The sequence below is a fragment of the Parasteatoda tepidariorum genome, chromosome 10 (assembly GCF_043381705.1).
Source record: "Parasteatoda tepidariorum isolate YZ-2023 chromosome 10, CAS_Ptep_4.0, whole genome shotgun sequence".
Lineage (NCBI taxonomy): Eukaryota > Metazoa > Arthropoda > Arachnida > Araneae > Theridiidae > Parasteatoda > Parasteatoda tepidariorum.
In genome coordinates this window covers 49,334,691-49,361,049 of record NC_092213.1, presented here as the reverse complement: position 1 = coordinate 49,361,049, position 26,359 = coordinate 49,334,691, and the positions used below count along the sequence as shown (strand labels likewise).

At 27.2% G+C, this 26,359-nt stretch overlaps 1 protein-coding gene across 3 annotated transcripts in view; it reads left to right on the top strand.

The window, feature by feature from the left end:
- Positions 1-26,359, top strand: part of LOC107449860 (cadherin 88C) — a 187,651-nt gene that overhangs the window by 71,005 nt on the left and 90,287 nt on the right. Inside the window, exon 1 of one of the 3 annotated variants that reach the window (XM_043039524.2) lies at positions 3,273-3,369. The exons of the other annotated variants lie outside the window; for them this stretch is intronic. The gene's annotated coding sequence lies outside the window, so the exon portion shown is untranslated. Of the gene's footprint in view, positions 1-3,272; positions 3,370-26,359 lie in introns of those variants that run through there. 3 annotated transcript variants of the gene reach the window in all.

Below are 26,359 nucleotides of genomic sequence, written 5' to 3'. Positions count from 1 at the left end.
ATACAATCAATCTAATCTATCTAAACATGGTCTGAGAAGAAGAAAAAAATGCCTAATTAAACTCGCATTAAATTAGTTCCATATTGAGATGTAATGTTAAATAGTGTCAAATAACATTTAAAAGACGAAAATAAAGTTATTGTACATTTGGAGCATATGATTGCGCATTGGAGCATATCTTGGAGCATATGATTCCGGCAATGCCTGATTATGAAATATTAACAAGCCCTCAATCAATAAGGCTTTTTTTATTAAATATTAGAGGCCGCAATTTTAAAATAGTAGTGAAAATATTTAAACGTGATATGAAGTCTTTTTACCTCTGCGCACGGTTTAGACAAACATAAGGTTAATGCCATCAAAACGTTAAGATACATTTCCAGAATAAGTACATCAGCACGATTACTGAAAATATTTTAGATTCGCCAAGTCTTACATTTAAAAATAATAATTTTTGTTATCAAAGCGTGAGCTGAATTTCAAATTTTTCGACCCACGCGTATCATGCTTGTTATTGAAGATAGTTCTGAAACATTGTGATGAACATGATAAGGAATTTGGAAAACATTTGTAAAATGTCGAAGGAAAGAAAATAAATTCAGTTTCTTCTCAAATCCATGTTTTATATTTCGCTTTTTTTACTTTTCTTTTCCACCCTGAACGAATTTACGGTAAAAATATACCGGCCCTCAAGGTGCCAGTACTTTCTACCGTAAAACCCATTTTTGCCGGAATATTTTACGGAACAAAAAATATGATGCACCGTAATTTTTACAGTGATAATTATCGTAAAATTACTGAATCACTCTAATTAAGTAAATATTACTGAAAAAATCACGGTGTAATATTTTACGGTAAAATTTCTTTTACGGATGATGCACCCAAAGTGCCGGTACTTTATACCGTAATTTCATTTTGATAAATTCCACACTATTTTTAATACATTCCACATTTAGAGATGAAAATGCTATTTAGCTCTATAATTGTCTCACGTATAAGTGCACTCATATCATTTAATCAGAAAATAATGCTCCGTCATTAAAATTTATGAATGAATTTCCATTTATAGACACGTACTATCGCCATTCCTGTTCACCTGTCATCCCCAACAAATATTTCATAAAAATAAGCTTTCTGCGACTGATAAAAATCAGTTATGACAATTTGACAAATATGGTTGAAAACTAAAGCGGAGAAATTTGATAAGAATGAAAGAGACGTCAAATTATTACAGCATTTGATAAATAAAAAAACTTAATTTGTCCTTTGAAACAAACTGATTTGATAAGAATAAAAAAAATGTATTTGAGCATGATGATAATTTTTTTAAAAAAAAGAACTATTAAAAAAATGGAAACTAAGTATAATACTTTCTATGAATGTTTTGATATTAAACAGCTATTATTGTTTTTTTTATCTTTATTTCTAGAAGAGCTTTTGAATTTCTTTCAAAACAAATAAGGATCTAAGGTAGTAAAAATATTCAAAAGTGCTAATTCAAAATACGTTTTCCTTTCTAAGGACTTAGATAGGACTTTTGTCACAAAACTTCACTGACTAAGATAATAAGATTTTGTTATTTTATTTTTAGTTTTGTTTAAAAAAAATACAAATAATTGCAACCTATTACTTCTTATAATTTGTGTACTAAAGTGCAGGCGAAAATAAAACTCACTGATATTTTATTTGCGGTTGAAACACAAAAAAGAAGAGTAGTAAGCATTAAATTAATAATGTCACGGATATTACGAATTAGGGTTTTTTCATTTTCAGTTTTTTTTCTTTGAAACCTAGCGATTATTTCAATTACATTTTTATGAGTTGCACTAAAATGCATTAAAAAAATATAAATACATAATAATATGTGTGTTTCAAAAGATACCCTCCTCATTACTTAAGTTTAAACCAAACATACGATTAGCAATAATGATAATTACTTAATACTAGATGTTTTCGTTGATATTAAATAAACATTCCAGTTAAGTTTCTAATTACCTGAAAATGTAATCTTTATCGTAAATATAGAAGCGGCATTAGTTTAATGATTATTTTCGTCCAGGAATTAGATTTTAAGAGAAGAGATTTGGCTATTATTTTAGACAATTTTTTTGCATGCTCTAAATATAATCCTTGCTTTGCAATTCAATTTTTATGAGTGCTGCTAATATAAATGATTATAGCTCTGGTTTGAAAATGATAATAACTATGATTAAAAAGNGACAATTTTTGCATGCTCTAAATATAATCCTTGCTTTGCAATTCAATTTTTATGAGTGCTGTTAACATAAATGATTATAACTCTGGTTTGAAAATGATAATAACTATGATTAAAAAGTTAGTAAAACCAACAATCAAAACTTATTTATAATTTTTTTACCTTTGAGTTTTATTACATTGATTACTTTTTTGTACATGAACTTAATATTCTAAAAATATTTTTGATGGCTGTAAATTTAATGCAGTGTTGATTATATTAAATAATAGAGAAATATTTTATAGTTTGAATTTATTATAAATTTAGAAGTAATATAGAATAATTACTCATTTTATTATTCCTATAAACAATACTTATATTAAACCATTAAACCTTAAAAAATGGATGCTCAAATTTCATTAAACTTTCGAATTTTTGACGAAACCCTTTTTTGATATATGCTCCGAGTGAAAATTTCGTTTAACTGATCGCTCTTTAAGTATCGTCACTTCCTCGAGGAAACGAATTTCATCAAAATTAAAGGAATATTCCGTCATTCTATTTTTCCAAAAAAAAAAAAAGCGTAGTGTGTAATTTTCTTAACATTTCAAATAATCACTTTATTGTGGGCACCATATAGTTGGATTAATGTCGCCCAAACAGCAGAAGAAGGACAGATAGAATAGGGAGATAAATTACAAACGAGCCCATAGCGAGAATCAAATCCATGATCTTCCTGGTACGAGGCCAGCTCGTATAAAGTAATACAACAAATAAAGCAATACTACAAATAAAGTAATACTACAAATAAACTAGCATTTTTCTGTTAATATGTTCTGTTTTCTGTTTAAATAAAATGGTAAGACTGTTTTAAAGAATTCTTTGAAGTTGATTAGGGGATAAACAGTAAATTTAGTCCTACTAAATATCCTAATCATAAACCTAATTAAAATTATTTTAACCAAATTAGTTAAAAGAGAGATTATATTTATGAATGATTTTATTATGTTTGTTATTTTAACTTTTGTTTTGCCTTAATTTTTAAATACATGTTTAAAATATTTCTTTCCTTTTTCAGGTAAGATTCTTGGTTCCATTTAACGTTTTCAAGATTCGAAACATTTCAAAGAAAGTAACCTTATAGTTCAACTCGCATTTAAACAGCAAATATCAAGGTATTTTTATTGAACATTTTATTTGTGTTTATGAATTTATGTTTTATTTCCAAATAAGTTTTTAAAAAAAGGATATATTTTTCATACTTTTATGAAATTACATTCTGGAATAAGAATTATAAAGCGAAAGCAAGTATCCCGTTTGATTGTTAAACTATCCCTGCTGATAATCACTTTCTTAAGTATCTTTATAAATACATAATATTACAACTAATGAAAAGGGAATCTCTATTTACTATTTTCTGGATTAAAAATAATTAGTATTACTCAAATTAACAAAGTGATAAGTCATGTAGTTTTTTAACAAAAAGCCAAAAAAAAAATAATAACAAGGCAAAAAAAATTATTTAACAAGTCTCCAAACTTTTAAAATAATGTCACAGTATCTGTAGTTTAAAGAAAATTTATTATACTTACAAAGTAATTTAATATAATTAAATATAAATATAATTTAAAAATACATTATTACTTGATATGTAATTATTAATTAGTTTATTTATTTTCTAATCGTTAAAATCATTCAAATTAATCCATAAGTCATTGAAACTTTGCGCAATAAGTAATAAAGACGAAAAAAAATTTCTCTTGTTTATCCTATTATTGAAGCACTTGAATTGTCGTCATAAGAACTGTAGTTTAAAGACAATGGATTATATTGATTAATCAATAAATTTAATATATCTGCTCATAATTAATATTCAAAGTCAATTTAGTTATAATTAAGGAATTTATCATTAGTCATTATTAATTATAAATTAAATTTTTTTTAAGGAATGAGTCATTGAAATTAATTCATAAACCATAAGTTAGTTCATAAGTCATTGATTTTTTAACAAAAAGATAGCAAAAAACCAATTGAATTCTTTAATTATTGAAGTAATAAAATTATTCGAAATATATTAAGTAATAATAATATTGTTCATAATTAATTATTAATATATTTAGTTAATTCATCATTTATTAAAACCATTCAAATTAATTCGTGAATGATTTAATTTTGAATAATAAAATAATAGATAAGTAAAAAATAATAATTTTAATCGTCGAGTTTTCGAATTTTTTTTTAAAATAGCATCATAAGAGCTATAGTTGAAAGTTAATGGACTATATCAATTAATAAATAATTTATTCAATCTGTTCATAATTAATCTTCAAAGTTAATATATTTATAATTAATAAATTCATATTATTAATTGCTAGACATTTTTTTTTAAATAATAAATCATTGAAGTTAATTCATAAACTATTAGTTAGTTCATAAATTTTGAATTTATATTGAAAAACGTAAGTTAAAAATCAATTAATTGTATATTAGATTAATTGAAAACTGATAATTAACAATTAATTAACAATTAAAAACTGATAATTAACAATTAATTAACAATTAATTAACAATAATTAACAATTAGATTAATTAACACTCAAATTATTAATGCACTTAATTAATTTGAAATAAGCGAAGAATTAATTAATACCCTATCATTTATTAATTATTAAATAATTTATTTATTTAATCCATCATTCATTTAAATCATTCAAATTAATTCATTTTTTACAAATTAGTTTATAAGCCATTTGATTTGAGAAATATAACAATAGCTTGCTAATCAACTTTTCGATCTTCTTAAAATGAAGTCATCGAATCTCTAGTTTAAAGTCAATTTATTAAAAAAAAAGTTAGTACTACTATTTGACAATTCATTTAAGAGCAGCTTTCAGTTCCTAGAGTTGTTCATTACATTTCTTTCGGATACAAAATTACAAAGAGAAAAATCGTGCAACAATTTCAGTTCGGTGGCTGAGCACGTTTAAAATTACAGTATAAGGATACAGTATGACATGTTAATCTAAGCGAACAAAAGATAAATGGTGTTCGAAACATCAATAAACCCTTTGAAACAATTTTTTTTCTTCATCTTCATTATTTTGATGAGCAGATCTCAAAGCTATTAATTTAACGAGAATCTCTGATCTCATATATGCCATCTTGCTTTTTTTTTCATCACATAAGCTTAGCAATTTTCTGAAGAGTTATAATTTTTCTTATACTTAATGCAATATAATTCTGGAATTCAATCACATTTTTATTGACTATTAATATATAATACTTAACTCAATATATAATACTTAACTCAATATGGAGTATATAATGTCAACATTATATACTCTAAAAACGGTATTGTTTAAAAAAACATTATCGAAAGAATTATAATTTATATTTTGCTACTTAATAGTATAATATAATTTAACTAGGAGGCTTCGCCACCTAGTTAAATTATTAAGTGGCCATAAGTAACAATAACTTTTCCAACATATATTATCTTTTAAATGGAATGCAAGGGTAGTACAAAAATTCGCGAGGTTGCATGCTAAGTAGGTTTCTCAGATTAAATCCCTGGTAGCGACGTTATAATCATCAACTCATACTTTTTCTGTTTTATTTTCCAAAGTAATTTTCTAATGATAAATACTGAAAACACAGCAAAAAATACAGGCAACCTGACTGTCGTACTTTTTACTACAAGTTTCCAAGGTTTTTTTTTTTCAAGTTTTCAAGTTTTAATTATTACTATAAAAATTACTGAATATCAGATTTTTTTATTCTATAACATGCTCCGGTAAAAAATGATTTTACGTTAAAAAGTACCGGCACCCTGAGTTCCGTTTTTTTTTTATCTTAATTTGATCCAGAATTTTTTATAGTGGGGTTTATCAAGTCTACTATAAATAACAAAAAAAGACAGTTTGGTTTCAGTACTTATCAGTAATACTCCCCACAATGTCCTTGATATTTTAAAAATGCGATGCAACTTAGATAATATATTTCGTCATTTGGAATGTAAAAAAAGCCTAGTCTATACATTAAAAAAGCGCTTCCACTTAGATAAAACAGTTCATTATGACTGTTTCACAAAATTAGAAACAAAATAAAAAAAATATATGCATAACAAGATTTTAAGGAGTTCACAGCCCCGACAGTGATGAAAATGTTATTTGTCATTGTACGCAAGAGCAGGAAATATCAATTTTAATAAGATAGCATCATGCTCCGTTCATAGACCATTAAATACAGTTATTAAAATTTAAAGAAAAAATTAATTACCTGCGGCTTAGCCCTTATCTAATTTGTGATCTATCCTTTAACACTAGGACATTATTATTATTTTGAACTGGCCTTGAACTTCACAAGACAAAGGTAGGCTTGATGGGCTCAGCTTATTTAATCTTTACAATCCAACGTTGATTGAATTTTTGAAAAGATTGACTAGAAACCACCGCCGGTAATTCACTCTGCAGTTAAAATAAAAGACAGCAAGAACTCTGAAAGGGATGTAAAATCTAAATAAAAGAAAAAGTGATCAAATTGTTGAAGAGATAGTGAAGAGGCTCTTAATGAGATTGTAGTTTTTTGAAATCAAGGCCGCCTATCCAGATGTCGATGGCTTCTTTGTATAGCTGACAGTTGACTTTAGTTGTGTGCTTTCTTAAATATGCTATCAATTAAAATCCCCTTGTCAAATTAGATTTATTACGTAGATATTGGAAAAGCTAATCAAAATGTTGCTATAGAAAAGTTGTTCTTTTTTTTAATATCAATTGAGAGCGATGAATCATTTTTTATTTTAGGCCTATTTTCTACTGGTACAATACACTGCCAGAAATTACTCGGAAAAAATGGTTAAAGAACAATTTATTTTACCACGTTCACGCAAAATAGTCAAATAACTATAAATAAGAACGCATTCAAAGGGTTAACTATAAGAACAACTGCTTATTAACTGCTTTCTTCTTAAACGGTAAAACAACCAGAATTTTATTCCACCAACAGGGCCCACTTAATGAAGCGACATAGTACCTTGCAGCTGAATACATATTATGGCCTAGATGGCTTACCTGTCAATCTCAAGATCGAGGAACGGGGGTTCGAGTCCCAGCGTTGACCCTACAATATTGCCTCCATTTCCTTTAGTACGTGAAAAGTTTTCCTCGCTCCTCAATTTATGACCCTGAACTATAGGAATAAGCCACTCTCATTCATACATTGATAGTAGCACCATAACGCTTCTCAGCGCAAAAAAAGTCTTGTATTTCCTATCTCATACGGTAGGTTAATTAACCAGATAAACTTTTTAAACCACGTTCCACGGTTCATTTGATAAACTCAACCACAATTTAACACCAATATCCAATACCTAACGAAAAGCCTAATTCCAATGTCCAATTAAATTTCTTCTTTGTGGTTTCGAAACCATGATAGTTGTAAGTGGTTTAAAAAACAGTATAGTTTTATATGCATAGTTTTTTACCATACTAGTTGTAAATGGTTTCAAAACCGTAATGGTAAAAAATTTTCTCTCCCGTAGATTTTACTGTTAATTGAAATGACAAACTGATGCTGGTTATTTTCCCCTAACTTTAGAACGAAAAATTTAACAGTGAATTAAATTTTAATTTATATGGACAATTGTGCCTATGTCAGTCCGTTGTATTTTACACAATGCACATTTTTTGTCAAAAATGATACTCAAAATTATTAAATTCAAGGGCATATTTAATGTATTTGACTGTCACAATCACGTGAAATCATTTTCGCAATAGTTTTCTGCATTTTATATTCAACAACAAAAAAGGAATCTTAAGCATGTTCCTAATGTATTTAATAATTTTAATATTAAGTTCTGATATTAAGTTGTATTCAAATATTAAGTTCTGATTCAATTTTGTTTTTTAAATTCGAATGATTTTTAGTATTGAAGTCCCCATGCGTTGGAAACACGTCATTACTACTAGGCGTATATTGTTTCGTTTATAATTTCTGTGTTAAATATTTCCCCTTACTCTAAACACCATGCTGCCAAAAGAAATTACGTGAAAAAGCAGAAAACTTAAAATTATAATAATTCAAAAAAATAAATGAAATTAAGAAATTTGTAAAATTTCACTAATACAGTGACTTCCCAAAAAAATTACGCATAAAATTAAAAGTAGCGTTAACTGAAGGAAACTAGGATTCACTGAAAAATGAGAGAAAATAGTAAGATGAAATACATTTTCTTAATGTATTATTATTTTATCATCTTATTATTTTATCATCTTACTATTTTCTCTCATAGTAAGATGATAAAATTGTAAGATGTTTATCAATACTATTTCATCTTGCAAAATTAATGAAATAAAATTGCTGTATTTACGTAATATAAAACAAAATTACAAATCCATTTATACAAAATATACAACTGCTTTTGTTGCGTCTACCGTAATTTATGTATCACATTTAATGGACAAAACACTCGCATAATTTTTGCTAGCATCCTTTAATATTTTAGATCTCAATTGAATTGGGAAAAAAAAATGTTGCCAAACATTTAGAGGTTAGTGAAACTTAAATTATCCTCTCGTTTGGGTGGGTAAGTTGCAATATTTTGGCGAAAAAACCATAAACAGAAAGGTAGAAACCACTACTTTATGATCTTTTTATTACTTCACACCCTTCATTAACACCTGGAAGAGTCAATTGAAAAAAAAAAAGGAAATCGAAACTGTCGGGAAAAAAAAGGAAAAACCTCAAAATGTAGTCAAACGTTCGTCGACTTTGTCAGCATGACTATCATGGGCGCTGACCGATTTTTATCCATTTCCGACAGCTTAACGTCATCATTAGATGATATCTTTATTACCGAAACGATGGCTTTTTTAGCAATTCCAAAGACAAAATTCAGATTTTTTTTTAAAAGTCTTTGATGTATACACGTCAATGATTGGAATGTTGGCGGGAAAACTATTGGTTTTCTCGCGGAAATGGTGTGAAAGGCCATCGACTTGGCCATAAATTGCTGTTTTAACAAAGAAAATTTCCGAAACTTATGCATTACTTTCGTTTTCGAAGGCGTTGGTTAGAATTTAAAAGCGATTTCGATTTTTCACACGAAAGTTTTCTTCAGTCGATTAGTATGTTAGTATGAAATTATGTTATTATCAATGAATTTTTTTTGGTCAAATTTTCTAGAATCTTTTTTCCTAAATTACAATTTTATGATGTTCTCAGACATGCCAGTTTAAGAATAAAAATTGCAATTTGAATTGTAAGTAGAACCATGTTAAATTAAAGTTATAATAATGCGACATAAACCCTTTTAATCACTTATCTGATGCAGCATTTTGTATCAGATAATTGTCGCGCAAAATATGGCCCGACTTTGCAAAATACACACAACTCAGGTTCAGATAAGCTACTTAATTGCGGAATCAATACGCATTTTGATGATTTGTTAGCTCGTAATAATACTAAAATGTGTGACACTATTACTCCGCTTGAAAAACCAATTCAATAGCCACTGTACTAAAAACAGTTAATCTCTATTCTTAAGCACTTAAAGTTTCATAATGTAATTCTTTAGTTGCTAGCCATCAATTGCAATATTTTTTTTGAAAAAATTAATAATATTAAAATTATTTATTGCTAATATATTATTTATTACTATATATTATTTATTGCTAATATATTATTTATTGCTATTGCTAATCATTTATAGTTAATACTATTAAAATTATTAATTGCTCAAGTGATATGCAAAATCTTACAATTTTCTTAAATGTACCAGGTTTGAGTCGCGATGGCTCACGGGGTAGAGCGCTCGCCTTCCAATGAAGTGAACCGGGTTCAAATCCCAGAGATGGTTCATCGATACGAATTCCGCATCCGGCTTGCACCGACCACAGTGATGACGTGAAATATACTCAGTGGTAGACGGATCATGGGTTAGAGTCCCCTTGCCGTCAGGCTAACTGTGGGAGGTTTTCGTGACCTTCCTCTTCATGTCTCCCCCAAATGCGGGTTTGTTCCGTGGGGAAAAAAACCTCCACGAAAGCAAAATTCCTCACAATACATGATCCAGGAGTTCTCTTGTCTCCTGGATTGGGTTCAAAATTACAAGGCTACGTAGCTGAACATTAGTAGTTGTAAACCCGAAAAAATTGGGTCTATTGTTCAACGACGATTCTAAAATATGAAATAAAAATATATCAGGCGTTAAAAAAGTTAACCAACGTAGTAAATCAAAGGCAGCCATTACACAATGCACTGTTAATTTCAATACTTGAATGCTTGAAATGACATAATGTAGTTGGTCAGAATTCTAGACTTAGCTTGTTGATTACAAACTACCACGAGGAGTCACGACTAAAAGTATATCTGGCATAAAATTGATTCAGTAGCAATTAAAAAATCTTTACAAACACTACTATACAATCAGATTACCGGTAGAAGCCAGTTTTTTCAATGATTCGTGCTGAGAGTTCCAACGTGAGGGATTTTAAACATGAAAATACTCGGGTTCCTTTTAGTTGTCAGCTATCAATTACAATATGTCGGCAACCCAAATTTCGTTTTTAAGCTACTAAAAAAATCAAGCTGTAAATTGTATACCAGAGACTGGCAGTTGTCAAAATTCGTAGAATTAGACTTCAGAAAAGACTGCTCTAATTTTGGCTAGCAAAATTTTATTTATTAGCTTCGTTTTTGAATCTGTTGTATTTGGTAAATTACGAAAACAAAACTGAATATGGCACTCAATTTCTATTTCTCTGTTTCTTATTTTATAGTAAGTAATTCAACTTTAACAACTTATATCATTACAATACTGTATAATTTTCTGCAAGGTTTAGTTTAAATTAAGAAACAGATTTGAAATACTAGAACAATGGGAAAATATAAAAAAAAGTTCTTAGTTATATTAGTTTCAGTTTTCTACCTTTTCTTAACTAATAATTTCAAAACCCCTCTATAATTAAAATAAATAAAATCAATATCTTTGTTATTCCATAATTGCACTCTAATTTGCTTTAATAAAGTTATATGTCTGTATTATATTTTGCTGAAAGACGTACATGAATTATTAATTTAGCTTATTTCTATATTCTGAGCTCATCTTCAATAATTAGTTTAAAATAAATATTCTGCTCTATAACTATAAATCATTAATTGTTTTCAAATAAATGAAACTGTATTTCAATGTTGCCATTAAATTTAAGGTATACGCCATTTATTTATCTTATTCTTCTAAATGCATAATTTGAGTAATATTATTATTCTTATTCTAAAGCATAAATTACTCGTTTTCAATAAATCACAAACGAAACAACAAAAAAACTTATCCAAGTACTCATTACCAAAAGGTAAGATATTCGTAAATAACCCAGTAGGTGGTCTGATCATTTATTATTGACCGATATCCAAATTTAAGACCACAAAAAAACCAAGGATTCGTGTTTGTGCATGCAGTTGCTCGACCCGAAAAGTTATGGATGCCTTGGAACGCATTCAATGGTGCGTGCGCTAAATAATCGATTTTACGCGCCATTTAATTCGTGTATTCTGGTCGGAGTTTATTTCTCGGTAATCTGGAAGCCTATTTCTCACCTTTTGTTTGTTCAGATATCTGTCCAATGACCTAAAATTAAACAGCTAAAAACGACAACTTTAGATTACACTTGCTTCTGCAAATTAAAAAAGAATGTATATTTAATTGTATTTAAAGACTGGTTTTCGGAACATTGTAATACAATTATGATAGAATACATAAATTAAGCCTTACTTTAATGACGGCTTAAGAACAGTGTATTACATTTGTTGCTTTAATCTAAAAAAGATATCTATTTTAACTGTAAATAATAGCTCGCTTGAACTATGAAAATTCTTGTTAATCTGAAAGCTTATTATTTACTTTTTTTGTTTAAACTGTATGATTAATGATTCAAAAAAATAAATTCTTAAACACGGCAACTTCAAGTTTCTATTACTTCTGAAATTATAATGAGTGTATTTTAATTGTATTTAACGACTGTTTTTTGAAATTTTTTGATACAATTATGATAGAGTATGTATATTTAGCCTTAATTTAATGACGGCATAAGAATAATAGTTTAATTTAGGAGATTATTTTTGACTTTTTAATAGTTCAGCAACTATCTAATGACCTAAAATTAAACTGTTCAAAGTGACAACTTAAAATTAAGATAATTTGTTGCATTATCAATTAAGCTAAGATATTAACTGAAACAAAAAATAGTGTATTTTAATTGTATTTAACGATTTTTTTTAAAACTTTTTGAGGCTATTCTGATAGAGTGTACAGATTTGACTTTGATTTAATGACAATTTCAGACTAAATTAATGGTTCATTTTCTTCTGCGAGAGCTGAAAAATTTTTTGATTTTAGACGCATATATTTAGCTTCATTTTAATTACATCTTTGGATTGGAATATTCTACTGCTCATTTTATTTTTATAATATTAACCATCATTGATACATGGGGGACAGTTATGTACAATAAAATGCTTGTGCAATAAAAGAAAAGGTTGACACTTACTTTCGAAATTTATAATTGTACTTCTTGATAGCAATTGTGTTAATTATCTACTGGATTTTAGATACTTTATGATTCTCTTGTATTTGGTTACGTGTATCTAACTTTGATCAATTTTAATTTAGGTAGTGCGTTACATTTACTTTTGAAATAAAAAAAAGTTTCTTTCAAATTGTATTTAATGACCCTTTTTTGGAAAATTACAATATTATTATGATAGTGTATAAATATAGCCTTAATTAAATTTACTCTATTTTACTTTATGATAATGTATTACAATCGCCATTTTAATGTAAAAATATCTATTTTTTATAAATAATAACTGCTTTGAAGTACTAGTTGATGTTCTTAAAATGTACTATTTATTTAGTTTTATATCAGCTGCATTACTGAGATCGGAGTAGTTAACTGACTTTTACACCTGAAACTTATAATTATTTTAAAATTGGAATTTCGACTGTTGGAATTTTTATACTCTTGTTTTGGGTTACATTTAAATTGTTCCAACCAATAACTTTAGATTAAGATCCGCTACATTATTTCACTTTCCGTAAGCTGCATTATTTTTTTCAGTTAAATATGATAGAAAATAAACCTTTTTCGGTTTAATGCGACACTTAATTATTTGTGTAAAATTCAAATTGAATATTGATTTTAATGTATTCGTAATGAAAATATCTGAATTATCCATAGATTTGATCTTAAAAATATTTCTATATTAGAACATTTTATTTCATTTTATAACCGTCGTAAGCAGCAGGCTCAATTTTTTTGAGTTTACGACTACTAATGTTCAACTTCATAGCCTTGTAATTTTGAACCCAATCCAGAAGACAAGGGAACTCCTGGATCAAGTATTGGGAGAAATTTGCCTTCGTGGAGGACTTTTTGATGGAACAAAAATCATTTGCGTCATATGGAGAGAAAAACAACGGAAACCTCCCATGGTTAGCTTGACGGCAAGAAGAATCTAACCCATGATCCGTCTACCACTAAGGATATTTTACGTCAACACAGTAATCTGTGCAAGCCGGATGCGGAATTCGTATCGACCATTGCTGGGATTCGAACCCGGTTCACCTCATAGGAAGGCGAACACTCTATCCCTTAAGCAAAATATTACATTCTAGCATAAAGACTTTAATTTTAATTTTTGAATAGGGATTCGGAATTTTAGTGAATACTCTCCATGAAGGACAAAATTGGACGTGAAAATAGCATAATTTCATAATTTATTAGTTGATGGCATGTCGGCAAAAAAAAAATCATATAATCACGCATCATTTGTTGTCACCTGTATTTTTGACATTTGTTTGATGGAATTCGTTCAAGGCTGAGGTCAACTTTGATTTTTTTTTCTTTTTGACATAACGTGAGATGCAAAAGGTCCTAACTATTTGAAGACCTTGTAATTCAAATGAAATTGTCATATTTAATGAGAATAAAATAAGACGCAATTGTTTTATATTGAAGGCCGTCATGGCTCTACGTTCTGTTAAAGCACTTTTAATTTTAAAAGTTAATATTAGTTATACTATTATTACATAAGTTTCGGTCCCACCATTTTTCTCCCGCAAAAGGCCTTTTCCTTGTCATTTCTTTTTTTTTATATATATAGTTAAATGTAAAACATTTTACCAATCCATTTTATTAGATAACCTACTTACTTGGCTAAATTTATATTTTTAAGTTTTGTATTTTTTACAAAATGTGTAGTAATAGGAACTTTATTTTTGAAAACCAGAATATCCAGTATCATAATGAGCGGAAAAATTACCATGATTAACATGACTTAACATAACTTATGGTGTTTTAACCAGAAATGTCATTAACATATTGTACGATAATTTTACCAGAATTTTTTGTCCTTGCGCAATTAATGCTTAATTATAACAGTTACTATTTATTACACTATAATAATAGTTAGCAACACCTGCTAATTGTTTGAGTCGAACATATTAATGTAAATGTAAATAATTTCAAAGATTTAAAAGTAATTACATGATAAATGAAAATAAAAAATACTTCATTGCTTTGTTAATTGAAGGTCATTATGGGAATCTGCGTTTCTTTTTTTTCTCTTTTTTTTTTGAATATTTAATTATAATTGTTTTGAAGTTCCACCAAGTTTGTTGTTTGTTTTGTTTTGAAAACTCACCAAAGTGTGTTTATCTTAGTGATTATTTTTCTTTTAAAAAAAGCTATTACTTATAAACAAATTGATGTTTTAAAAAAATTTAATTGAAATTTAGCATTAAAATAATATTTATCTACATCGTCATTTCACAACACATCATTTGTTTCAAGAAAACGAATTCAGTTTTCAATGATTTCGCTTTTATATTCATAATAAAAGCACCTTTTTTTAAACTCAAATTTCTCATTTTTTAATATTTTACCTTATTTTTTGAAGATATATCAAACTAAACTGTTAGATATAACTGTTAGATCAAACTAAACAGTTAGAACTAAGATTGATTCTCAAATTTAGTTTTTAAATAACTTTTAGTCTTTAGTTTTTGAACGCTTTATGAAAAATGATTAACTTTTACATTACTTAACAGTTAAAGCCTATTCTGTTTTCATAATTTAAGTGGATAAATATAAGGAATTAAAATAAATATCAATAATAGGACTTATACTATCCATAAATCGTTTTAAAACTGTCTAATTGGAAATGGAAGCCATATCTTTTTAATATTTACTGAGAAGAATATGAAAATTTAATTTAAAAACGAACGTATAAATTTTTAGGGAATTAATTTTGAGCAAAATACAAACCCTTAAATGAAAAAAGTAAAAATAATTACGAAAAGTTTATATATCCGAGATTTAAAAGAAAGATTTCATTATTACAATATTTTTACACTATTCATTATTTTCTCGAGATAAAAGATAAAAAAAACATTGTTTTGCAAAATAATTAAGGTTTTATGTGAAATATAAAGGGAATTTTAGTTTACTTATGATCATAATAAAAGAAAGAAGAAAAAGATCGCAATGAAGAAAGCAAATTTCAAACTTTTTCAAAATCTGTCAAAATCTTAATAGATAATGAAGTTTTTTTTATTTAAATTTTTACATCTATTCACAAACAGCTAATAGTATCTAATAAAATTTTTGTATTTTGCAAAGGTTTAAAAACGACAATTTTTCATTTTTCGTCTTGTAAATTTTTTCTTCTTACTCTCTAATACTTAGCCTCATCTTCTCCTGTGTGTTAATTGTTCGACTTTTCTTACTTAAGTATAACTAAGTGTTCCAATAACCATTGCAACCTAATTTCCCTTAAAATAAGCTATCGATTCTGAGAAGCGCAAAACAGGAGGACTGAGACGATTTTATATATTAATAACCATTTCAATACAATTTCTCCTCAAATGATTCATTGATTCTACAGAATTGCAAACGTAGGAAGTGATGCAACTCTATTAACAATTCCAACTTAGTTTCTTTTAAAATGAGCCATCAATTCTGAAGAATGATATACGTAAGGACTGGTTCAATATTAATAACCATTGCAACTTAATTTGTAAAATGAGCCATCGATTTTGATGAATTCCAAAAGCAAGGACTGGTTCAACTCTGTATACTAATGACCATTCCAATTTAATTTCTCCTAAAATGAGCCATCGATTCTGAATAATGACTTCTAAGATTAGTACAACTCTATATACTAATAACCATTTACTTAATTTCATTTAAAATAAGCTATCGATTCTTAAGAGTTCCATGCGTAAGCACTAGTACAACTCTACAAGCTAATAACCATTCTAACTTAGTTTCTCCTAAAATGAGCCATCGATTCTGAAGAATGCCTAACGTAAGGACTGATTCAATACTAATAACCATTTCAACTTAATTTCTAAAATGATCCATCGATTCTGAAGAATTCCAAACGTAAGAACTGGTTCAACTCTGTATACTAATAACCATACCAACTTAATTTTTAAAACGAGCCATCTATTCTGGAGAATGCCTAACGTAAGGACTGATTCAATACTAATAAACATTCCAACTTAATTTCTAAACTGATCCATCGATTCTGAAGAATTCCAAACGTAAGAACTGATTCAATACTAATAACCATTCCAACTTAATTTCTAAAATGATCCATCGATTTTGAAGAATTCCAAACGTAAGAACTGGTTCAACTCTGTATACTAATAACCATACCAACTTAATTTTTAAAACGAGCCATCTATTCTGGAGAATGCCTAACGTAAGGACTGATTCAATACTAATAAACATTTCAACTTAATTTCTAAACTTATCCATCGATTCTGAAGAATTCCAAACGTAAGAACTGGTTCAACTCTGTATACTAATAACCATTCCAACTTAATTTCTCCGAAAATGAGTCATCGATTCTGAAGAATGCCAAATGTAAGGATTGGTATCTCACGATTTATCCTCTTAATGGTCTGAAACTCACTTTCTACTTCTGCTTTAAAGAACGTGGTGGCTATCCACAGTTTAAAACCGAAAAGTAATGACTTTCTGCCTACAGGTGAAATTGTTTTTAACTATGGCACAAGGCGTTGAATATCCTGGAAAATCCTCACCCACAAAAGACATCCCTTTGCAATAAGAAAAAGACGTTCCACAACAATGGTGCTTCCATAGTCCAATGCCCGTAAAAGCAATTTTGTAACTCTTCAATTATACTCTCTATCTACGTATATGGGGATAGTGCGTAGCTAAAAATTATTTTTCTCGGGGCTTAAAGATGGGTCACTAACTCTTTGATTATCGCCAAAAAAGAAAGTTTTTCGTTGGGGAATTTTTCTTTAACTGCCCTTAATTTTGAAAACCTTTTTGTTGAAATTCTGAGGTGTCAATTAGAAGAACTGTCATTCGTTCTGATATCTTTCTTCGCGTTCAACAAAGGATGAATTGTTATTTTGAATGGAAATGAAGAAAAAACCGGGGAATATTTTGTTGAAGGGCTAAATTAAGTGTCACGAAAAGGCTCGGATTGAGAGTGAATTGGAGGCTAGGCAAAAGACGTGTTTTCCAAATAATAAGTATCCATCTACAAAAAAAAAACGCCATTCAATTGCCTTTAGCTATTGATTTATAATTTTTTTTATCTTAGATGTTACTTTAAGTTGATTATAGTTTAATGAATGCGAATTTACTTAATGATATTTAATTTCAAAATAATCATAATGATCGAAATCTTTATTAATTTTTAAAAACTATTGTTATGCAATCAATCATGTCTAAAGATTTTCAAAAAAAAAATTATAAATTTATTTTTCATCAAAATTTATTCATCTTTTGTTCTTAATGCAAGTATTTCTCTCTTAAAAATTTTANATTATGAAATTTCAAAACACTGTTTTTATGTATTTTTATTTGTATTTTTCTTATTTATGTATTCTATTATATTCTGTATTCAACACGCAATAGTGCAAAGAAAATTTTTAACTTTTTAATCTTAACAAAAATTATTCTTTACAAATGCAATGTAAAGGTTATCTTCATATGAGATTGCGTGCAGTTTCAAAAAGGGCATCACGAAATAAAAGAAACTATATGGCTATCATCGTTACCATAGCAACTCCAATAACGATAATCAATATAGTGTTCTTTACATTCAAAAAGTTTCTCAAAAGTTATAATAAATAGTTTATTTTCATATGCTTTATTTATATATTTATTATATTTATTTATTTATTTATGTAGTTGATTTTCAAGTAAAGAAGTAGAAGCGAAAATTTAATTCTATGCTATGCATAATAACTTTCAGAAAAGAATTTACTAGATTAGGATAAAAATAAGTAGCTTATATGTTTAAAAACTTATTAAACCTTTTTAAAATATCCCCAATTAGGCAAGATTTTGTCACCAAAAAGAAACTCGTTCAAAATAATGAATATTTCTCTGTGTTTACATACTTTTATAAACCCAAACTATGAATTTAGTGGAGTATTCTTTGAAATATTAAAACAAAACTGTAAAACGAATTTTTACATCTTTTTTGTGTATTTTCTTCATTCTAAAATTTTTCACAACTTTCTGTAGCAGTATAGAGAACGCTGGAGTAGCAAAATATGATCGAAATTATTATAGATACAACTTTCTTTAGTTATGAATAACTATCACAAATTCTCAGCAGTTATTAAAATAGCATATTATTAGAGTGGCATTCAAATTTTGACAAAAATAATGACAAACTTAATATAGTTGGTAGAAGTTTCCTCGTTTAGTAACCAAGTTCGCCATTTTGAAATATTTTTACGGATAAGCATAGATAAAAAATTATAATTTTAAAAAGAAATTCTTTTATCATAGTTTCTATAGCATAGTTTCCATAGTTTCCATACCATAGTTTTCTTTGTTTCCATATTCTTAATGTTGCTTAAAAATAAATTGAATACATTTTTTAACTTATTTATATTTCCCTGAACAGAACCTTAAATAAATGTTAATTTTTTTTAAAGTTTGCAACATTAAAATAAAAATTATTAGCTCAGAGTTAAAGTTCCTTAATAAGTTGTAAATACTTGAATTGAAAATTTTATTTCTGAAATCCAACTTTATATATAATTTTCTTTTATTCCAATAACGTTCAAAATTATGAAATCCGTTGATTCATAAGCAAGCGGAAGCTTCATAAAAAGCATTGTGGGCAAAGTGTAAATACTGAATTTTTCCTGTCCTACGACAAAAATAAATATACTAATATCGAGATGAAAATAAAAGTTAATTTTTTTTTGAAGTTTGCAACATTAAAATAAAAGTTATTTGCTTAGTGTTCAAGTTCCTAAATTAGTTGTTAATACTTTAAATAAATTTTACAGTTTAAATAAACAAAACTAAAACATTTATTTATTTAAACTGAAATCAAACTTTATATATAATTTTCTTTTATTCCAATAAAGTTCAAAATTATGAAATCCGTTGATTCATAAGCACGCGGAAGTTCCAGAAAAAGCATTGTGGGCAAAAGTGTAAATACTGTCACGTTCTTGTCCTATGACAGAAAAGTATGCTAATACCGGAAATGAGAATAAAAATGCACCTATCCCCAATTCGATTCCATTTCCAAAAAAGAAAAGGATTCCGACATTAAATCCACATTTAAACCTTTTTCCTTGTTTTTGAGAAAGAGGCCACACGAGCTGCATCAGTTGATCTTATAACATTAGCATTCGAGGCAAAAAACAGTTCATTTATTATTATTCACGAATTCAGAATTCAATCGGAACCATACTTGTTTCTATTATAGAAGAGACATCTGACTAATTTTTGGAAAATAAATTGCTAACTCTTTATTTATTGTTTTGTATTTATTCATTTAATTGAGCATGTTTAAAGCTATTTTGTTTCTCGAAATTTTATTTAACATTTAACTAATTTCCGCGACATAAACTGTTAACTATATTTTTGTCTTTATTTAGTCATTTATTAAATTGAAAATAGTTTTATAAATAAAACTATTTTTTCCCTCATTTTTTTTCTTTTTTTTTTTGTAAAATGGATTTGCATAAACAAATAGATAAGTCGGGAATTTTGGAAAAATAAATTGTTAATTCTTTATTTATTGTTTTGTATTTATCGTTTTGTATTGATTCATTTAATTGATAACGTTTGAAGCTATTTTGGTTCTCGAGATTTTATTTAGCATTTAACTAATTTCCACGACATAAACTGTTAATTATATTTTTGTCTTTATTTAGTAATCTATTAAATTGAAGATATTTTTTTAAATAGAGCTATTTTGTCTATCATTTTTTTTATAAAATGGATTTGATTAAACATCTGGATAATTTCGGGAAGTAAATTACGTTAAATAAAAATATATTGAAACCACGTTAAATAAAAAAAAATTAAAGAAATATCCTTCAAAAATCACATTTTAGTTGTCTTAAATTTAAAAATAAAAACTAATTGTTTTATTAATAAAATGAGTTTTCTGTTTTCCGAGGAATAGGAACTAAAATATTATATTATATATTTATTATATTATATACTTATTATATATTTATTATATTATATATTTATTACATTATATATTTATTACGAATAATATATTACGAATATAATATTATTTTTATAAATTTATAATAATTCGAAAATGTATAAGTATATTCGAAAAAATATATTGTAATACATTTTTCAAATCTTTTCCTTCCATGATGAAATAAGCTGCAAATCTAATAATATTTTTACTTATAAAATAGAAAGGTCAATATCCTGAATTAATTAACAAACTACATTTCTTTATCGTTTATAGACTTATGACAAACTTTATGAAACAATAAAGAAGCCTCAAATTTCAATTAAAATGGTTTTTCAGTGTTAATTATTTATGTTTTTTATCACAAATAAATTATATTACGCTTAGCTTGAATTGAGATATTAAACAATAATGTAAGTTTATAAATCGTCTTTTTCCCATGCGAAATATTTTCCAAACCGTCGAACATATTAACACTACGTTAAATAAAGCATACTAAAGACAATATCTTTTGTTTCTTCCAACTTCTATTATCTTAAATCCAAAAATAAAAAATAATTGTTTATAAATGAAACTAGTTTCCTGTATTTTGATGAATATGAACTTTCTATTAAGGTTCCATAATCAAAATATTTACAGTAAACAATTATCCGATTAACAAAGTTATTGCTTCTTCCTATTCTTTCATAATAAGGCAATAACATTACTAGAATAATATTTAATAACTTTTTCTTGTGTTTTGTTTTAACAAACCATCTTCGAAATAGGGCACAGAAGCAATTGAAAAACTAATTTTTCTCTAAGCAGAGATAAAGAAAAAGAAAAAGAGCAATAAAATAGATTCCTTATTGGTTTAATAAACAGTACGCTATTGTTTGTTAGATTTTTGTGTAGAACATTTGCATGGAAAGACTGTTTATAAATGTTGGTAAATGAGTTTTTTGGACTCATTCTAAAAATAAGTATTCTAAGTTCTGGAATTAGATTGGATTTGTTTGATTTCTGATCGATTTCTGTGCTAAATTTCTGTTATGGTTTATTATGCATTCAATCTTTTAATCCAATAATAGTGTTCGGGATAAATAAGCTTTTGGACACCTTTTTTTATTTCGGATGCATTAACTTTTAAAACGCCTCTTCAAAAAGAATTCCACGTCATTTGCTTAAAAATATAAAAAACTAATAAAGCTAAATAAAACACGATGAAAGTACAAATAATGCCACTTAAACATTCCTGTTTTAAGTTCCATATAAAAGAACATTCAATGTCCAAATATAGAATAAAAGACGGAAACACTGAGATGCAGAAGAACGTTACAAACAAGTTGCAACAAGAAATGAAATTGTTTGACTAATTCTACATACGAAACACGCCTGAACAAGGTAATCATACAAGATAAGGGTATATAAAAGAACGATGTAGTAATAAGATGAATACAGGTGTAAAAGTTTTTAAAAAAATAGATTTTTCAGCATTTTAATTTTTTTTTTTTTAATTTGAGAATTGAAAGAAATTCCTTGATTAATTGATTTTATATTTCATTATTTTTCTTTAAATGTATGTCACATAAAGTAATCCTTTCTTCATTTTTAATTCTTAAATGAGGAAATAATTTGGTGAAATTATTTTGTAAGAAAAAGAAGTATTAACAGCAATTTAAGCTTTAAAATAAAGCATTTTACAGTTTTTATTTAAAAAATTTCTGTAACAATAAAAACTGAAATAAATATTGCAGGTGATATTTTGACGTAATGTTCTTTCTATGTGTTCCGAATAATAAACACAACATTTTGTGTCTCCAACTTCTGCTTCTTGTCAGCCACAATAATATATTCATCAATGAAGAGAGCCTCTAATTTAGATCTGCAATATTATCTTTCTTGTTTGCTATTCTTCTTTTCCACTTGTATGACACAGACTTTCAGAAATTACATAATTATATTGAGCAAATGCGATAGTTACTTATTTTTATTGATAATATCCATAATCTGGTAAAAAAATTATCATTTAACCAAAAATAAAACAAATATGCTGAAATAGAGCTACTACAGTCATATTTGCAAAAGTCCCAATTAACATGCTCATGTATACATAATCATCCATGCAAATGATATATGTAACAACTTCATTTGAGCTTTTTTGGTATTGATGTGAAGATTATGTAAATAATATGCTTAGGAGGTCATTAAGGTATCTCATAAACCACTACCAAAAAACCTTTTGCTTAAGTAATAAAAGTTGTAGTTAGTGGATTTAAGAAAAGAATAAATTCATTTTACTGCTTATTGCTATTTTATACTTAAGTACTGTTTAAATCAGGTATGTTAAATACGCTCCATGAAAACTAATTTTGTTTTTAATTTTGTCCTAATTTTGTCGCTGAGTTAACTTTGTTTTGCGAATAACATTCAAAATATTTTTTTAAAAAAAACTCAGCGCTTATTTTAAATTTACGTATTTTATGTTCAGAAAATGAGTTATATATGAAGTATGAAGTTATTAACAGAACAAGAGAAAGTTTCAGTAACATCATGTATATATTATAAACATGTTTTTGATTATCAGTTTTATATAAAAAAATTGCAAAATAATCCTTTCGATTATGCCAACTACCTTGAATAAACATTTTATTCATATTTTTAAAAAATTCCTGTTTAAATTTGGAAATTATTTTGCATACAAAACTTATCAAAATAAGTTAAATATTGAGTTCAAGTCCATTAATTAAGATATAATGTCTTTCAAAATTGAACTACATTATTATATATTAAATTAAAACGTGCCCTGGGGTATAGATAAAGCAAACCATGTTCTAATTTTAAAAAAAACTGGAAATGTTGTGTTTTTACGCTATAATACTATTAGACTAAAACTTGTAGTGGTATGACGAAAGATTTCATCATACACCTAGTGAATTACATGCAAATAACATATAATTGCATCTTTACTTTTTAAATCATTTGTAGTATTAAAATGCTAGATTTTAAGTAATTTATGTGTTTTAAATAAAGATTATTTATCAAATTGAATTATTCACTTACAGAAATACCAATTTATCCTTCTATGTTTTAATGTTTTAAAACGAAAACTGTTTTTCAGTTAAAAAGTGCGGGAAAAAGCCTACCACCATGAATAACTTTTGATCTAATGATAGGATCTTCACGTTCTGGGACTGGATTTTAATGGCTCAAGAGGGTGACCTCATATATGCCAATTAACAAGTGCAGACGATATTTTAACTTACAAAATCAGGCACAAAAACGCTTTTTTTTTTCTTTGATGGAATCGGATTTCTGATCCCAAAATATAGGGGATAGCCACAATCTGGGAAATATGGCCCCAATAGTTTGGTCAGGATGTAAAATGTTAATATTACATAATGTTAATAGTACTTTTTCTGTATTTCGCTATATCTCAAGGAATTTTTAAGCGAATTGAGAAGTATTTTCCCACAAGTATAAAATTCGCTTTTACTATTTAAAACTTTTTTCGACCATTATTCAATAAAATAATAATAAGTAATAAATATTTACTAATCGCTATTTTTAGCATGGAACTTTAGTTAGATAAACGAATGTTATAATTATGCGCAAAAATGTTTCAATTCCCTTAAAAAGTTTTTGAGATATAGCGAAATACGCAAAAAGTTAAATTAACATTAGGAGTTAAATTGATCGCTCTCCTGACCAATCTATACCCTATTTCCTAAATTCCCGAATCAGTAAAAAAAAAAAAAAGGCATGTTTAGGCAGAGAAAGTTCGTTTTTGTGCCTGGTTTCGCCACTTAAAATATCGTATACACTTATTAATTAGCCCCCTCGAACCACTAAGATTGGGTCCTAGAACGTTAAGATCCGATCATCAGATCAAAAGTTACTGAGGATGGTCCGTTTTTTTTTCTTTTGGCGCACTGTACAATGTGGTCCTAATTGATTGCATACACAGCATGGGATCAAGTTTGAATTATTATGGTACAAATTTATCCTTATTAAACTTACTAAACCCTAATATTTAATTCGAACGGGAATATAGTTATATTTAACGCAATGTTAAGGTTGCTACAGATTTGCAAGGTATTATGGTTATAAGTTCCAATTTTATGGTCTACCACAAAACCGATTTTTCTTTTACTATACTAATTTTTACTTACAACCCTGAAGAAGTATGTAAGAAATGTCTCTATTTTTAATTTTTAGGTGAAATAATAAAACTTTCCAAAAAGATATTTATAAAATTCTTTTTTGAGAACTGCAATGAACTAATTCCCAATGACCTATAAGAAATTCCATTGCGATTTTCCATTCTCTTTTCCCTCAAACCTACATTATTATTTCATTATCAAGTCTAAAACTATTTGATAAATCATTTAAATGCCTTTTGGGCATTCATGTAAATATTCGTGTGGTAACAAGAAAAAGTTATTAGCCTGGAAGAATGCCTCACGTTGCCGCAAAGTCTCGTGACTCGGTGCCTCAGTTGTTTTCAAAAAACAAGACATCGTACAAGGATTAAGGATGAAATAAAAGTGCCTCAAGACAGAACGCATTTAGTGACAAGTCAAACTAGCTAAGCTTTTTCAGTTGTTTTTTTCAGTTCAGTTTTTTTCAGTTTGTTTACTCATATAGTGAAATGTTTACAGTTGTTTTTCTTTATCTCGTGTATTAAACTGTCTAATCTAATTAAATTCGATAACTGAAGGTTATTGAGAGCGATGTAAAAACCACTCCTTTTGATAGAACTTGTGTAATATGACGATCAATCATTTTGTTAAGAGTTAGTTCTAGCAGTAAACAATAATGTACCATGTAAAGAAGTATTAAAAATTATTTTAACATTGCAGTTAATTTTTGATTTTGTTTGTAAGATTTAAATGTTAAAGAATTTTTGCTAATTCAATTTATTTTACTCTAAACAAACAAATGCGTCATAAATTTAACAAATACGTGATAATAAATATGGATCATAGTAATAATAATACTTTTGCCGTAATTTTTTTTTATATTAGTTCGTTTTTCGTTGCTAACTAACTAGTAATGAACATTTTCAAATCGTCATGTGTGTAATAATAGAAATGTATCTGTAATATTTGTGAATTCGTTTTTCATTTATTATACAAAAATATGATTCATAATAATTCATAATAACCTCTCGTTTCAAAAAACAAAACAAAAATTTATGAAAAATAAATTTTACTAAAAACTATTGTGAAATACTTTTTACAATAATTCATTCATCAACATAACTTTCAGTAGAAAATAGTTTTTTTCAAAAGGATATCCATATTTTTCGCATGAAATTTCAATGATTTTTCAATGCGCTCATTAAGCTATGCAACTAAAAAGAAACCGATGCAAAATAAGGAAAGGCTTTTTCACATAAAATTTTAATACTGTAATTTGACTCTTTCAAATGATTTTCAACACAAACAACATATTTTGTGCTAATGTAAAATTTAATTTAAATAAATTGTTCCACTTGAGGCAAACTAAAATAATTTTGACAATTCTCGTGCTATATTTTACTTGCTCTTCTAAAAGTTAAATTAATAAATTAAGTTGTAAAACTAAAAAGAAGTAATCGAAATTGAAATAAAAAATAAAAAATCATCTTCAGTTTATTCACCAATTAATTTTAGTTAAAATATTAGGCATAAT